The sequence below is a fragment of the Orcinus orca genome, chromosome 15, assembly GCF_937001465.1.
Source record: "Orcinus orca chromosome 15, mOrcOrc1.1, whole genome shotgun sequence".
NCBI classification, from domain to species: domain Eukaryota; kingdom Metazoa; phylum Chordata; class Mammalia; order Artiodactyla; family Delphinidae; genus Orcinus; species Orcinus orca.
Genome location: NC_064573.1, coordinates 16,052,904 through 16,067,995, shown reverse-complemented (window position 1 = coordinate 16,067,995; position 15,092 = coordinate 16,052,904).

Genomic DNA, 15,092 nt, shown 5'->3' with positions numbered 1-15,092 from the left:
GGTGGGGTGCTATTACCAGCCCCACTTTGTAGATGTGGACACCTGGGTCAGAAAGCTGACTTTCTCATGTTACACACCAGTCAGTGGCATAGGGGGCCCAGGCTCAATTTTTTTCATATTCTGACTTTCTTTCTTCCACACACATTCCCAGAAGTCTCATACCCTGAGATAGTACCGTACAAGTACTATCAAGACTGCCATTTAGGGCTTCCCTGGTGGCGCAGTGGTTGAGAGTCCACGGGTTCATGGCCCGGTCCGGGAAGATCCCACATGCCGCGGACCAGCTGGGCCCGTGAGCCATGGCTGCTGAGCCTGCGCGTCTGGAGCCTATGCTCCACAACGGGAGAGGCCACAACAGTGAGAAGCCCGCGTACCGCAAAAAAAAAACAAAACACTGCCATTTACTGACGCCACAGGACACCCCATGCATACATTGTAACCACACCCCCGAACACGCACTAAATCTATCTTCTCACCAACTGCTGTGTGCTCCTTTTTATTATTTCAATTTTGAACCATGTGAACATAATACCAACTCCAAATAGTGTAAGCGATCTTACTACCGTCTGATCCTTTTTCATTCTGTTTCTGGCTGAGACTATGACCAACTAGTCCCTATTGAAGTGCTAATGCATTAATGGGCCACACACTCAGAAAAGGCGTTAGAACTTTATCGGGGGCCTTCGGAGATGAAGCCTCAGCTGAGAGGTTTCTACCACTCTCAAACCCCAACGCACCACTTTCCTTCCCATGGCAACCACCATGAGCAACTTTCTCAGACATCCTTCCAGACACAGTTTACTCCCGTCCCTGTATTTATTGACATGGAAGCAGGTTATACACGCTGCTGTGTATCCTGCTTTTTTTTTTTAACCTCATACAGCTTTAAAAGTGTTCTAAGAGTTTTTAAAGAATAGATCTTTGAAATTCGTTTATCAGTTTGTTTAAAAATCCACACATTTCACGATTTTAATGGCTCCAGAATATTTCACTCTGTAAATATACCCTATGTTAATTTGACCAGTGCCTTTCTAATAGATATTTGGTATGTTCTTACACCTTGCTGTACAAGCAACATTGCAATTTTGCACAGTGTAGGATAACTTCCTGAAAGTAGAATTGTGTGTCAAAAGCTACAGGCATTTGTAATTTGAGAGCTATTTCCAAACCGCCTTGCAGTTTGTAGTGATACGCACTCTCACCTGCAGCAGATGGTGCTTGTTCTCATGCCCTTGCCGACAAGGTAAAGCTAGCAAATTTGTACAAAGAGGCAAGCGTGGGATGCTTAGGCCCTGTGTGGTGTCTGTAGGGGCTCGTGGCGCCTGGGGAGAAGCTTAAAGGTGCTGGTGCTGGGGCACGAGACGTCAGGCTTCACAGGGGACATGAGAAGCTCTGAGACAAGCTCCCCTCACCTCTCAGTCCTGCCAAAGACGGAGCCAACAGAAATGCCCCGTGATCCACAATATCACTGAGGTTAGTGCCAAGATCTCTCTGCATCTCATCGAGGAATGGTGAAACCCAAGTCTGTGACTGAATCCCACCTGCTCAAAGGCAACTGCCCAGGTTTGCTCATCTTCATGCACAGGTGGTCTCTTGATAGTCGACAGCACATGTGGGGACAGTAGTATAATTAGTTCCCACTCTCCTGGCAAGAAACTGGTTTCTCCAACAAGGTTGTGAAGTTAAGAGGGGAAAACTTCATCTTTGCCTAGCCCTTCCCCCTCACTGTGCCCTGAAAAGGTGGTTTGATTAGTTGGAGCCTCCAGTGGTGGCCTTTGACCAGTGTCCTCTGGGCTTCTGGTCAGAAGACAGACACCTCTTTAGCTTTCTGAGGACAAGGCTGGCTGCTACCCTTGTTCAGCGTCAGGCAATTTTCTAGCCAAAGTTTACTATACTTCTTTGGGGCTTAGATACTAATGTGAAGTGTCAGAGGCTAAAACTGCATCCCTACCCTTCATGGTCTCCCTTATCTGTGTTATGCTGTTGGCAGAGATATGGCCTCTCTTCCCAGCAGGGAATGACTAGAGTGTCTGTCAGGATCTAAGGGATCCTGGTGCATCTTGATCTCCCCTGGGATAAACCCTCCTTGCCCAGCTTGGCTGGAAATGTACAGCCACCCCAAGCGACCGACAGTCGTGAGGAGAAGGGTTGAAAGGGAAGCTATGAAGCAGAGGATGGGAAACTGTACTTGCCACGAGGTAACTGAATCAGAAAACCCCAATGTCAAAGCTTCAAAGAGGTTTTGTCAACCAGCCTCTTAGTTTTCCCAACGAGAAAACTGAAGCTAAGCAGGTAGGAGAACTCATCACAAAGCCAGTCTCCACTGAGTTTGGGACGCCCCATCGGAAGGTGGTAGGAATTTCATGGAGGTTGACCTTTCGCCCTTATAGTGAATGGCGGAAACATTCTCCCTCAAAGTTTGCTATGACGCCAACCCAACCGACAACTATGAGCACAGAAGGTTTGTGGAAGGTCTAGAAGCTTTTCTCATTTCCCAACCAAACCAAAGTCGGCTGCACTCAGTTCAGCCTCCCTCGGAAACACGTGGCTTGGCAGATGGGTCCCCAATGGGAGTTTGGTGAATGCCTTCCAAGGTGATAATCATTAACAGCAAAGTACACTTTAAGGCAGATTAATGAGGAAGAATACTCTTCAGGTTGATCCCCTCCGAATTTAAAGGGTATTGATAGTCTGAGAAAGTAGAGAAATGAGTCTTTGGTGCCACCTCTACTGGTCTTTTCTACATTTCTCCTCTTCTCCTTTCCAGCCACTTTGGCCAATAACTCCTGGTGCCTTTGGACAGCTAACCAGTCTGGTCTGCCCCTTCCACGAGTTACTCCAGCAGCTGCGGGTTCATCTCCACATGCCATCTCTTACCAGCCAGCTGGGTCCCAAATTCCTTTTCATTTAAAAAAAGATTTTGGTTTCTATTTCCATTATTGGTAATATGACCTTGGACTTTCCCATGTCTATACTGTGCATGTCAGGCTCAAATTCCAACTACTGGCTACTAGCCAGCAAAAGGGAGCATCTTTCCAGACCCAACGAGCAATATTTTCACATTCTAGTAGCATTCAGGATGCAACTATATTCAAAAATATATTTTGTATATTTTTAAATATATGAAAGCAAAGTCCTTACATAGGCACAGCCTATAATCAATATCAGATATTAAGTGGTTAACATATTGATGATATTGGGCACTAACATAGTTTGAATACTATTATTTTAGGAAAGGTTGTAATTTGTCTTCCAATCAAGCTCTTTAAATGGCTTTCTGCAGCCTGCCAAACTATTTCCTGAATTTTCACCAGTAGAAATTCAGTCCTTTGTGTTTACCCTTCTAGAGGCTCCTCTTTCAAAATGTGTAGCCCTCAAGAAGGAGTAGCATTTTTCCCTACAGCTTAAAACTCAACTGATCTCCAACCAACTGCTTATCTTCTACTGAAGATCAGCTTTTCTCTAGTGCTCCAGTTACTGTCTGTTTACTAGTATTACTATTTTGAGGACGGGGGCTATGTCATTCATGAATATCTCCAGGGCTTGGAATGGGTATGCAATAACTACTTATTGAATGAATAACACATCAGCCTGCTACGTCAGATCCTTTGCCATAAACTAGCAGTTCTTAAGTTTTATAGCCCCTTTTTAAAAAAATCCACAGAACTTTTAAGATCTAGTGATTAAGAAACTGCATAATCACCACAAGTTATTCAGACCTGAATTATTCTCAGTGCAGTAGAACACTGAAATAAATGTTTGTTTCATCAACCACAACAGCACCCACATGTATTCAAAGGCTTGGTGTGCATGTGGATTTTCAGGCCTTTGCAGCCTCTCTGAAGCACCCCTTCCTTATATCTGTAGCCTACAAGAGGGGATGGAAAACTCACAATTTTGCCAAGAGATGGTCCTGTTCCTAAAGATTAATGAGAAGTAAGAATGATGCTGAAAAGGGGGGATAATAAGGTAGTCACTATCTGGAAATTAATTCCCCCAGAACACAGTGGTTATTATTCTAGTGGTGGGTCAATATTAAAGTCTAATGTTGATACATGGAAATAATCACCATGTTTGTGCACCCCTATTCCTGGGAGTGGAGGGAGGCCCAGAGCACAGACGGGAATATGGGCCGCAGACCCATGTCCTACAGAGTCTGGAACTCCCATGACTGGTGTTCAGATCTGCGAATCTTTCTCACTTCTTTTCACTTTGGTCCCCATCCCCAACCCCACAATGAGAGGCAGCTCAGAAAGGAAGAGGTGACAGCTGGTGTGGCCCTTTGGAAGCAGAGATCACAAGAGGCGCCCAGAAGCTTCTATCCAACTTTAGCTCTAGCTCTGTTGCCCCCACTGTGACCATCCCTCACATGGACTTCACCAAAGCCTCTTAATTTCCTCTCTTGCCCTTCTCCATCCCCCTCTCCTCACTGCTGAATACATGATCCTGTCTAGATACAAGTGATACCCTTCAATAGCTTCCCAGCGCTCTTGGGATAAAGATGAAACCCCAACCTGTGGCCCCGGGTCCTGCTGGATGGTACCCTGCCTACCTCGAGGTCTCACAGGGCGCCTTCTCCCACTCTATCTGCTCCAGCCACGGGGGCTCGCCTGCTGCTGTTTTACACCTTCACACGTGCTGTTCCCTCTACCTGGTATCTTTCCATCCCCGTCCTTTTGCCTAGACAATTCCTATCCCTCCTTCAGAGCTCAGGCCCAACATGGCTTCCTAGAGGAAACTTTTCATGACTCCCCTGCTAGATCGGGCCCCCTTCTTATACCTGCTTAACACCCCAGACACCTACGCTGCAAGCACCCTGAGCTGAGTGACTCCCTTCCAGGATAAGTGAAAGCTCCCCTAACTCCAGCCCTGACTGGCCCTCGGACTGCCGAGGATCAAAGCCCTCAGCTTCCAAGGTCACTTCTGTTGGTGCTTGCAGCTTTACCGAGACCGCTCATGTCAAGCCAGCAGGCCTGCGTCTGTACAGAAATCCTAGTCCTTTGATGTCGCGCTGCACCTGTCCTCAGCTTTTGGACGAGAGACCATGTCCTCCTCATCTGCTGCCCGTTCAGCAGCCTTGGAGCTCTGCTTCTGATCACACCTCCAAGCAAGGTAAAATCCCAAATGCAAAAGGTCACTGCCCCCACCTCCCAACCACTAGCCCACTCCCCAAGGAACCACCATCAATGATATTCTTTGTATCCTTCAAGGAAGAAAAAGTATGCTATTACCACCGAATATATATATACAGATGCACACAAGTATTTCTCTATTTTTACTTATACCAAATGTATTCTGATATATTTTGGACTGGGGAGGCATGGGATACACCATCCTGCTCACCCCAATTCCTGGTCTTTTTCTGCACAATTTTACATTGTATGGCTGTGTTATTACATTATTACTTCGTATGCTGTATTATTTATGTAACCAGTCTACCATACAGTAGTCTGCTTTTCAGTTTTCTGATCTTACAAACAATGCTGCAATGAATATTTTTATATACATGTCTTACTTTCCTTTTGTGAATATATCTATAAGTTCCCAGTAATAGAATTACTGCACCAAGCGGGATGTACTCCCAATTTTAATAGACACTATCAAATTATCCTTTAAAAAGTAAACCATTAACACTTCCAGCACAGCCTTTGAGAATGGCAGCTTGTCCACAGCGTGACGAATCCTGGATATAGACCAACTTTTTAGTTTTAACCTATGAGCTCACTGAGAATTGATCCTCATCGACCTCTCTATAATGATGAATGAAGTTAACCCTGTTTTCACATGTTTATTTTGCTGTAAATTCCATGTTCATCTCCTCTCTTTTCCTCATTTTCATCTTGAATTATTCAATCTTGGTTTATAAGAATGTTTCCTAAACTAAAGAGGTGAGGCTGTGGTATAGACTGCTATTTTTCCCTAGATTTTTTTTTCTTTTGACTTTTATTATTTTAATCATCTAATGTTAGAAAGTCTCGATTTGAGGCTCTGTGTGCTGCTTAAGAATGCCTTCCCTGGCCCAAAATTATATACTTTTTTTTTGCGTTACGCGGGCCTCTCACTGTTGTGGCCTCTCCCGTTGCGGAGCACAGGCTCCGGACGCGCAGGCTCAGCGGCCATGGCTCACGGGCCCAGCCGCTCTGTGGCATGTGGGATCTTCCCGGACCGGGGCACGAACCCGCGTCCCCCTTATCGGCAGGTGGATTCTTAACCACTGCGCCACCAGGGAAGCCCCTATATACATTTTTATCAGTTTTAAAGAGCTGGACAACTGCTACTGTCTGTCCTAAAGATTCATCTGGTGCCTACTGATCCCCAGCCCCCTTGAGACACCACAGTTTAACAAAACACTGACAGTTGATCTTCCTTTTAACAGTCCTTGCTGAGATCTTCCCCTACGCACACATTCAGCCAAAACAGCCAACATACTTGAGGTTAATTCAATTGATGTTTTTTCCTGGTTCCAAACTGTTCTCTGGGTTATTGATTACTTCCAAATGCCCTTTGCACAGCGTGGATTGAAGAAAACATCCCATAAACTCCGGTCTAATTAAGCCCTGCTCTTAAAACACAAGAATCTGTTTGAATGCTTTCCCTAAAGCTCTTGGAGAAGCTGACTTCCCTGGTTGTCTTAGTCTTCTGCGTGCAGCACCATCAGCTAAACCATTCCTAAGAGTAGTTGGGATTTTGCTGATGGCCTGCAGGTGAGCTTTGTGTGTGGTGGGGGAAGGGGTAAATGGGTGTGAGCTTCACAGGTGACTGGTAGAGGAGATCACAGCAGCACAAACCTGGGAAAAAAATCAATATTTCTAAAGCTCTGGCTTCATGGGAATTTCCCCCATGATTTTTAGCTCATAATGTTTTAGAGTTTATAAACCCTTTCATGGAAATCAGCCCATTGTTGTTTTACAGCAATACTGAGGAGAGTCATAATGTTGTTCCTAATATTTTTATGTAGGAAAATAGAGGCTCTGGGAGACGAAGCTAACACAGCTGGGAAGGGTTAAGCTGGGTTGCAAATCTCTTTATTAGGACTCTGAGTCTACTGGTCCTTCCCCAGTTCTCCCTGTCCTACCTCGTTACATCAACTTTCATGTAACAGAAGAGCTAAGCTTAAATGCAATGCTTATTAAAATAATCATGTGCTCTAAGGAATGAAGAAGTAACTCTAAGGAAGCTGACTTTCAACCTCCAAAAAGAACTGAGCCAGGTCAGTGTAGCAGCAGCACAGGATCCGGCAGCCTCCTGGAATACATTCGGAAAGGGTTGCCATATAAAATATAGCATCCCTAGTTAAATTCGCATTACAGATAAACCATGAATAATTTTTAGTATAAGCAAGCCCCAAATATTGCATGGGACATAATTACCCTAAAAAAAATATATTTGTTTATCTGAAGTTAAAATTTTACTGAATGTCCTGTGTTTTTAGTTGCTAAATCTGACAATTCTAATTGAGGAGAGACGGTTTGTCGATACGTATAACAAGATTTGTGATATTCTTGGTCTGAGGAGGTATTAGCTGAGTCGTAGCAGTGACTTTCTAATATAGAATCGAGAAAGGTCACCTTGTACCACTTAAGATCTCATAGACAAGGAATACTTTTGCCCATTTTCCTTGGAACCAAGCTAAAAAGTTAATAATGCAATGTATCAACGTCCTTTAAAAATTACAAAAGATGTGTGCAATTATTTATCTTTAAAGGTGGTCTTTGCATCATTCTGAAAAAAATAATAATTCTGAAAAAAAGGAACCAACTTACTTCAAAATTCCCTGGTGGCGCAGTGGTTGAGAGTCCGCCTGCCGATAAGGGGGACGCGGGTTTGTGCCCCGGTCCGGGAGGATCCCACATGCCGCGGAGCAGCCGGGCCCGTGAGCCATGGCCGCTGAGTCTGCGCGTCCGGAGTCTGCGCGTCTGGAGCCTGTGCTCCGCAATGGGAGAGGCCACAACAGTGAGAGGCCCGCGTACTGCAAAAAAAAAAAAAAAAAAAAAAAATAGGGTTTTAGTGAATAATAAATTCAGTCAATGGAACACAATGAAAGAAAATGGAATCCAAAATTATTTTTAAGAGTGTAGATACAAGATACTCCTTGACGCAGAAGTATGTTGAGGATAGAATATTGAATGAAAAATACAGGTTGCTATATTATCATATTTTTGCAAAACAACTGCATTTTGTCTGTTAAAGCACACCTTCCCCCCTCATGTTTTAGCATCTCTGAAATTAGGATGCCTTTAGGACTTAATGGCACGATCAGTGTTACTGGCCAGGCAGCAGACATGGTGCAATTGTCATCTATGTGCATGTGAGAACTCAGTGATTGCTGGTCGTGGTGTCAGCTCACTGAGCTATCTGCATTGTTGGTACAACATCTTCTGAGTTTGCCATTTAAAATATCTTCCAAGATTACACTATGATTCAGCATTGAAATGAAAAGTTATTTTCTGTGCAGAAGCATGGAAACAAAGCCGAAGGGACTAAATTTGATTTTAGCAATACAAATTTTCTTTTTGTCTTGGAGAAACAATAACAGTTATATATTGTTTTGCAAAGCAGCAAACAAGCAAGCGCATTACAAAACCCAAGAAAGGAACAGACTCACAAGTAGATGAAGGGGTGCTGGATTTTGTTCCTGAGAAATGTGCAAAAGGATTGCCAGTTACAATCTGGCCAAGGAAAGCAAGTGAGGACAATTCATTTGTTCCTGGGCCAGTTAACCAGGGAGAGGGAAGCCTGGGGCAGAGCTCGGGCGAGCAGCCCAGCCAGTCTCTGGGAACTCTGGCCGCCTTGTCTGTCCTGTTGGCTTTTAATCCAGTCCAGGCAGCTAAAACAGAAGGCAGGGAGAGATTGAGGGGCTTCCACACGGTGCCTGGGACTCCCCTGCTGTCCCTCTCGAGGGCCAAGGCAGCTGAGTGACAGAAGGAACGGTTGTGAGTGAGAAGGCATGTTGCCGTCACTTAATTTGCATGTTATCTGTTATCTGGAACTTACCCTGGTCACTTGGGAGCCTCAGGCAGAAGGAAATCCTCAGGGCTCAGGCAAATACCCGGATTTGCCCTCTGAACTGGCCCCAAACCTCTGATCCAAGGACCCCAGCAAGGCGAGGAAGGGGATTTAGAGCAGCTGGAGTCTATAGTCCCAGCTGCAGAGGGAGCAGAAGCCATGAAGGAAAAGGCCTGTGGTCTCCCAGGATGATAAGCCATCCCATGCCCCGCCCCCCAACAGCCAGCTGAGTGTCTTTTCTCTCAATACTTTCTCTATTATACCTGCCCAACAACAGTAATAATAATATTTGAGTGTGCACTACGTGTCAACTACTACGCTAAGTATTTTATATACGTCGTCTCATTTAATCCTCACCATAGTTTGGGAAGGTAGGTTTTATTATCTGAACTTTACAGATGAGGAAATTTAGGTTCAAGGTCACCCAACAAGTGCAGAAACAGGAGTCAAACTTCAGATTCTCTGGCTACGAATCCCTGCTCTGAAGCCCCACTCACAGGACATTTCTCTGGACAAAGACCCCTGACTGCGGGCTGTCCTCTCCTGTCTAATCCCACGATCGTTGTTTTACTGCTGCTCCTTGGGACCGCTTCCTCTCTCCGCTTCCCACCTACACACCCAGCAGCTATCACAGAGCCATCCCACATTCCTGTTCTGTGCCCACAGTGGCTGCTCAGCCCTGGGAGTCGCCCCAGCATCCCCTGTGCTCACAGAGAGGACACTCAATAGACCTGTGTGCCACCCAGAATCCCCTGTGCCCACAACTAGCAGATACTGTCTTCTAAACACCACCTTGGGTCCACTGGTTCCCCATGGCTGGATGAATTAAGTAAGCCCTTTGCCTCAGCATGCCCACTGAGGCATGCTGGGACCTGTGCCCGTGTTCATAGGGCCTGGCCCAAGCCCAGATCCAGCTTTATGAAGCCCCCCTCCCACAGAAGGCTGGCAGGGGCTAGGTCTGAGACGCCTGCTCTGACCCTGGAGTCCCACCTCTACTGCTCACGGAGGGGATTATGCGCACATGATCTCAATAGAGTTAATAAGCAATTCTAAAGCCACGTCTCTTCAATTCAGCTGTGAGTTCCTTGAGGCCTTGCCCCTCACCTGATAGGAGCAGTCATCAGTGGTCTCTCTGTGCTCAAGAGTCCACCGCCAGGCCCAGGATGGGGGCTCAGCAGAAAGACTCCTGGACTGGATTTGTGTCTCAACCACACTAATCCCCCTGCCTGACATCTGGACTTTAGGAGGTGATAAGGGAAAGCTGTGTGCGGCAGCAGCACAAGAGGCATGAAGGGGACAGCGTGATACTCCCTCAGGGGTCCAGGTGTGACAATAAGACCACTGGTCAAAGAACTGGTCTGGCATCTGGCTCAGTGGATTCTGGAGCTGGTGGCTCTGGAACAGAGAGCAAACTGAGTGCCGACTCCATTCTCTGCCTGACTTGAAAACAAAAGTGAAACCGAAAGCAGCTGCAGCCAGGACAGAAAGCAAATTAATTAACTTGATTTTTAAAAAATTCTTTCCATTGAACATTGTTTTAATTCAGAGTCATTCTTGAGTTGATTCTACCAATACCTAAGTGTGCCAGAAAGTGAGGGTTGAAGAGGAAACAGGGTAGAGAAAGGTTTTTGGGAGGTGCCAATGGACAGGACTCAGGGGAGGCCCAGGGTTGGAGTTCAATGTTTGTGAATGTGCAAGGGGTAAAGGCCACGGGGGCAGGGAGCAAGGAGAGAAGGGAAGATAGTGACCTGCATAAAATGATGGGGCAGAGTGTTTCCCTGGAGAACGCTCCATCAAAGTGGGGTCTATGAGAAACACGCTCAGGGATGGGCACGGAAGCCCCAGTGCGTAAGAGGAACACATACCCAGGATTTGCACCCTAACTTCTCAGCCTAAGACTGAACCTAGAGGGAAACGGGAGGAAACAGAGGAACATTATTACAGTGCCTCTGTAAGTGGCTCTGAATTTCCTGCCAAGTTTCTATTTCAAGGATTCCACCCAAGAATATATGTTACAAACTATTTCACATAGCTGGCCTTGGCCTTTGAGAAAATTATAGCTGAGACCACCAACCCGGGGTGCATTTGAGATTGTCCAGAGTATGTAGTTAAGATCCTGGCCACCAATTAGAATGTGTGGGAAAGTTTTCCACACCACCAAGCAATTCTCGGACACCAGCTGGGTGTCCTACAGTTCAATTTTAACACTATCTACTCGGAGACAGCATCAGATCCCACAGGATAAGGGCTCAGTCCCACGACCTTCCCCCTCACTTCAGACACCAGTTGCAAGTCCAGTTTGTCATCTGTGCTTCTGAGCCATCAGAAGTTCCCATGACCCATCCCTCGGGTTGCATTAATTTGCGAGATTGGCTCATGGAACTCAGAGAAACATTTTACCTACTAGGTAACCTGTTTATTATAAAAAGATATATAGCTCAAGAAGAGCCAGACGGGAGAGATGCACAGGGCAAGGTATGGGTAAAGGGCACAGCACCCGTGCCCTCTCACAGCCAGCCATTCTTCCCAAATCTCCAACGTGTTCACCAACTCGGAAGCTCTTTGAACCCCACCGTTTTGGATTTGTATGGACGCTTCTTACATAGGCATGACTTGTTGAATCATTGGCCATTGGTGAGTGATTCGACCTCTTACCCTTCTCCCCTCTCCGGAGGTCCAGGGGTGGGACTAAAAATGCCAACTCTCTAATCACGTGACTGCGTCCTCTGACAACCAGCCCCCATCTTTTGGCTACCTAGGTTCCAAAAGTCACTTCATTAACGTAACAAAAGACACCTTTAGAGCTCTTACCACTTAGGAAATTTAGAGTTTTAGGAGCTCTGTGCCCGACTTGGTGATGAAGACCAAATACATATTTATTATTAATCATAATATCACAACAGTCGTTCTGTTCCTTTACCCCTTAAGCATCTAGATGACTTTGGGATTATACTTAGGGGCTTCATGGTGCTCCTGAGAAGGTGGGGTGGGGGGAGAGACGATTCTGTGATGCCAGCCCACGCCTGGGTAGAGAGCTACCTAAGATAGACCATGAACAAATATATGAATGCATCAACTAAACCCTGTTTTCATGTGGCATTTCATGAAATGACTTTTTTCCATATGAAGTCTCTGATGATGGGAGAAGATGGTGCCATCAGAACTCCTTGGACGTCACCAAGGGCGAGAGGAAGAGCTGGGATTGGCCGCTCTATCCTGAGGATCTGTCGTCTGTGACGCAACACTGGACTCGGGTGTCGGGTCCCCTTTCAGGAAGGACTCCCTAGTCACAAGGCACTGCTAGCGTCTCCTTCTCAGGAAAGAGGCCCAGAGCTTTGCGGCCGCCGAGATGCATTCCCAGGGACCCTGTGGGAGCCCCGGCAAAGGCCAGCTCTATCCCTCCACATTCTTGTGCTCACCAGAGTAGAAATGCTCAAGGCGAAAGGTTAGTGGGTTGTAAAACACAGTGGAGCATCTAGGCAAAGATCATGGACCAGGGCAGAATCGGTGTAACGCTCAAGAGTTTGTCCCCAGTGCCCAGAGTTTTGAGCTACTCTTGGAAAAACAAAGTCACGGGTGTTGGAACCCAGCCTCCTTAGGTAGGGCAGCTGCAGAGAGAAGTAGAATTGCCCCAGAAAAGTGAGCTTCGAGTCCCAGCCTTGACCTGTACTAGCTGTGTCTCTGATTATTCTTGTTTCAATTTTAAAATCAGAAATAGCTCAAAGAGGTTATGAGGATTTAATAACACTTGAGTGTTTCCTCTGTGCCAGGCACTCTTATAAGCACTTTATGTATATTAATTCACTGAACCCTCACAATGACCTTATGAAACAGGTACTACTAGTAACACACATTTATAAATGAGAAAACTGACGCACAGAGAAGTTAAGTACCTCTCAGAAGATCACACACTGGTAAGTGGGAGGGCCAGGGTCTGAACCCAGGCAGTTTAGCTCCAGGGTCAGTAACTACACTAGGTAAGAATACAGTCAAATATAAAGGGGGGCAGATAGGAAAAAGTATTCAAATGACTATATTTCACTGATTTTGAAACACACATTTCCCCCACGTTTTAACATCTTGAAAATCTGAATGCGTCATATTTGAAAAATTCTTAGATTCAATTCATGAGGGAATGAACTTGAGGTGGAACTGATTCCTGAATAATTCTTCCAATTCCAATTTAACTCTTCTTTACTGTAACAAATGTTATTAAAATGAAGCATTTATCTTCCACCTACTGTGAATAGTGGGTGGCCAAGCCCACACTGGAACTGTAAATACCATGTGAGGCCACACGACCTCATCTGGTAACTCTCCCCTCAGCCCCACCGCACTGGTTACGCTGGCCTTGTTCCCGTTTTGAGACATACTTGAGCATGTAGGTCCCTCTGCCTGGAAATTCTCTTCCTCGTGGTGCACTCTTTAACTTCCTTCTGTTCTCTGCTCAAACGGGGGGCCCTGCCTATCGCTATTTTAACTTGAGTCCTTCCCCAAAACCCACTATCCACTTCTGACTTCCTTTATTCTGTTTATTGCTCACCTCCTTCTGGATGTAAATTCCATGAGGGAAGGCATTTCAGTCTGGTTTTCTTGGTTGGTTGGTTGGGTTTTGCTGCTGCACACCCAGGATCTAGAATAGTGCTAAGGACACTGTGGCTTTCAACAAATATTTCTTGAGTGAATGAATGAATGAATGAGGGCTCACTGGAGATTCTTGTTGGATATTGAAGGAAGAATTACTCAAGAGTATTTGCTTGTCTTCAGAGCGGGGAGGCCATGTGGAGAGAGGGGAAGCCAGGCAGAAGGTTTAAAGGACCTGCATTCTAGACCTTCTCTCATTGCAAGTCCTAGAGGAGTGGCCAATCTTTGGAAAAACTAGGATGGAAACATAACATTTTTGACAGACTGCTAGAGAGCATCTAGATTAATTTTGTCATTTACAAACCAAATGCAAGGCATTAATCTTGCCTGGATCATAGTTTTTAAAAAGAAAGAAAAATTTCTAGTATCATGGGGAGTGGGAAGGGTAAGCTGGGACAAAGTGAGAGAGTGGCATGGACATATATACACTACCAAACATAAAATAGATAGCTAGTGGGAAGCAGCCGCATAGCGCAGGGAGATCAGCTCGGTGCTTTGTGACCACCTAGAGGGGTGGGATAGGGAGGGTGGGAGGGAGGGAGACGCAAGAGGGAAGAGATATGGGAACATATGTATATGTATAACTGATTCACTTTGTTATAAAGCAGAAACTAACACATATTGTAAAGCAATTATACTCCAAAAAAAAAAAAGAAAGAAAGAAAGAAAGAAAAAGCAGCTCTAAAGAGATTTTGGAGATAATTGGGAAATTTGAAAATGAGCTAAATATTAGACACTATTAGGGAATTACTGTTAATTTCACTCTGATAATGGTACTCGGGTTAAGCAGAATACTCCTATTCCTTGGGGACAAGTGTTGAAGTGTTTAGGCAGGAAGTATCATAATGTCTGCAGCTGGTCTGCAACTGCCTCCCGGGAGTGGGTACCACTCACTCAAATGATGACCCTTCCCCTTTGCCCCCTGCAGTCAGGCCCCTCCCCCCAATGCCTAACGGTGTTCTGAGCCCATTTCCACCCATAAGAGCAGGACCTTTAGTGGGAGAAGGTGGCCTGTGTGTGACTACAGTGGTGAAACCAGGACTTGCTGTCAACACTCTATGTTTTCACTTGGGTCCTGGATTGGGATGTTGGTTTGAAAGTGGTTTTGATTCTCTTGATGCCTGTCCTCCTGTGCTTGGCCCTTTCCCTCATGGTAAATTCAACTCCTTTGGTCTCTTTTTCTTTACTACCCCAATAAATAACCAATTAGTCGATACAGCTCAAGACCTTGGTAATTTCTCTACATCCATCTTTGTTTTTCTCTATTATTAATAAAAACAAATTCATCTCCTATTTCACCAAGGTTTCAGAGCAAATGACAAGCTAGTATCTTCAGCTTTGCTACACAGAGAGGAAACTAAAGGCTCAGAAATATAAAGTGTCTTTTGCAAAGGCAAAAATTCGAGTGGCAAAAGAATCCCGAACGAGACTCTTTTGAGGTT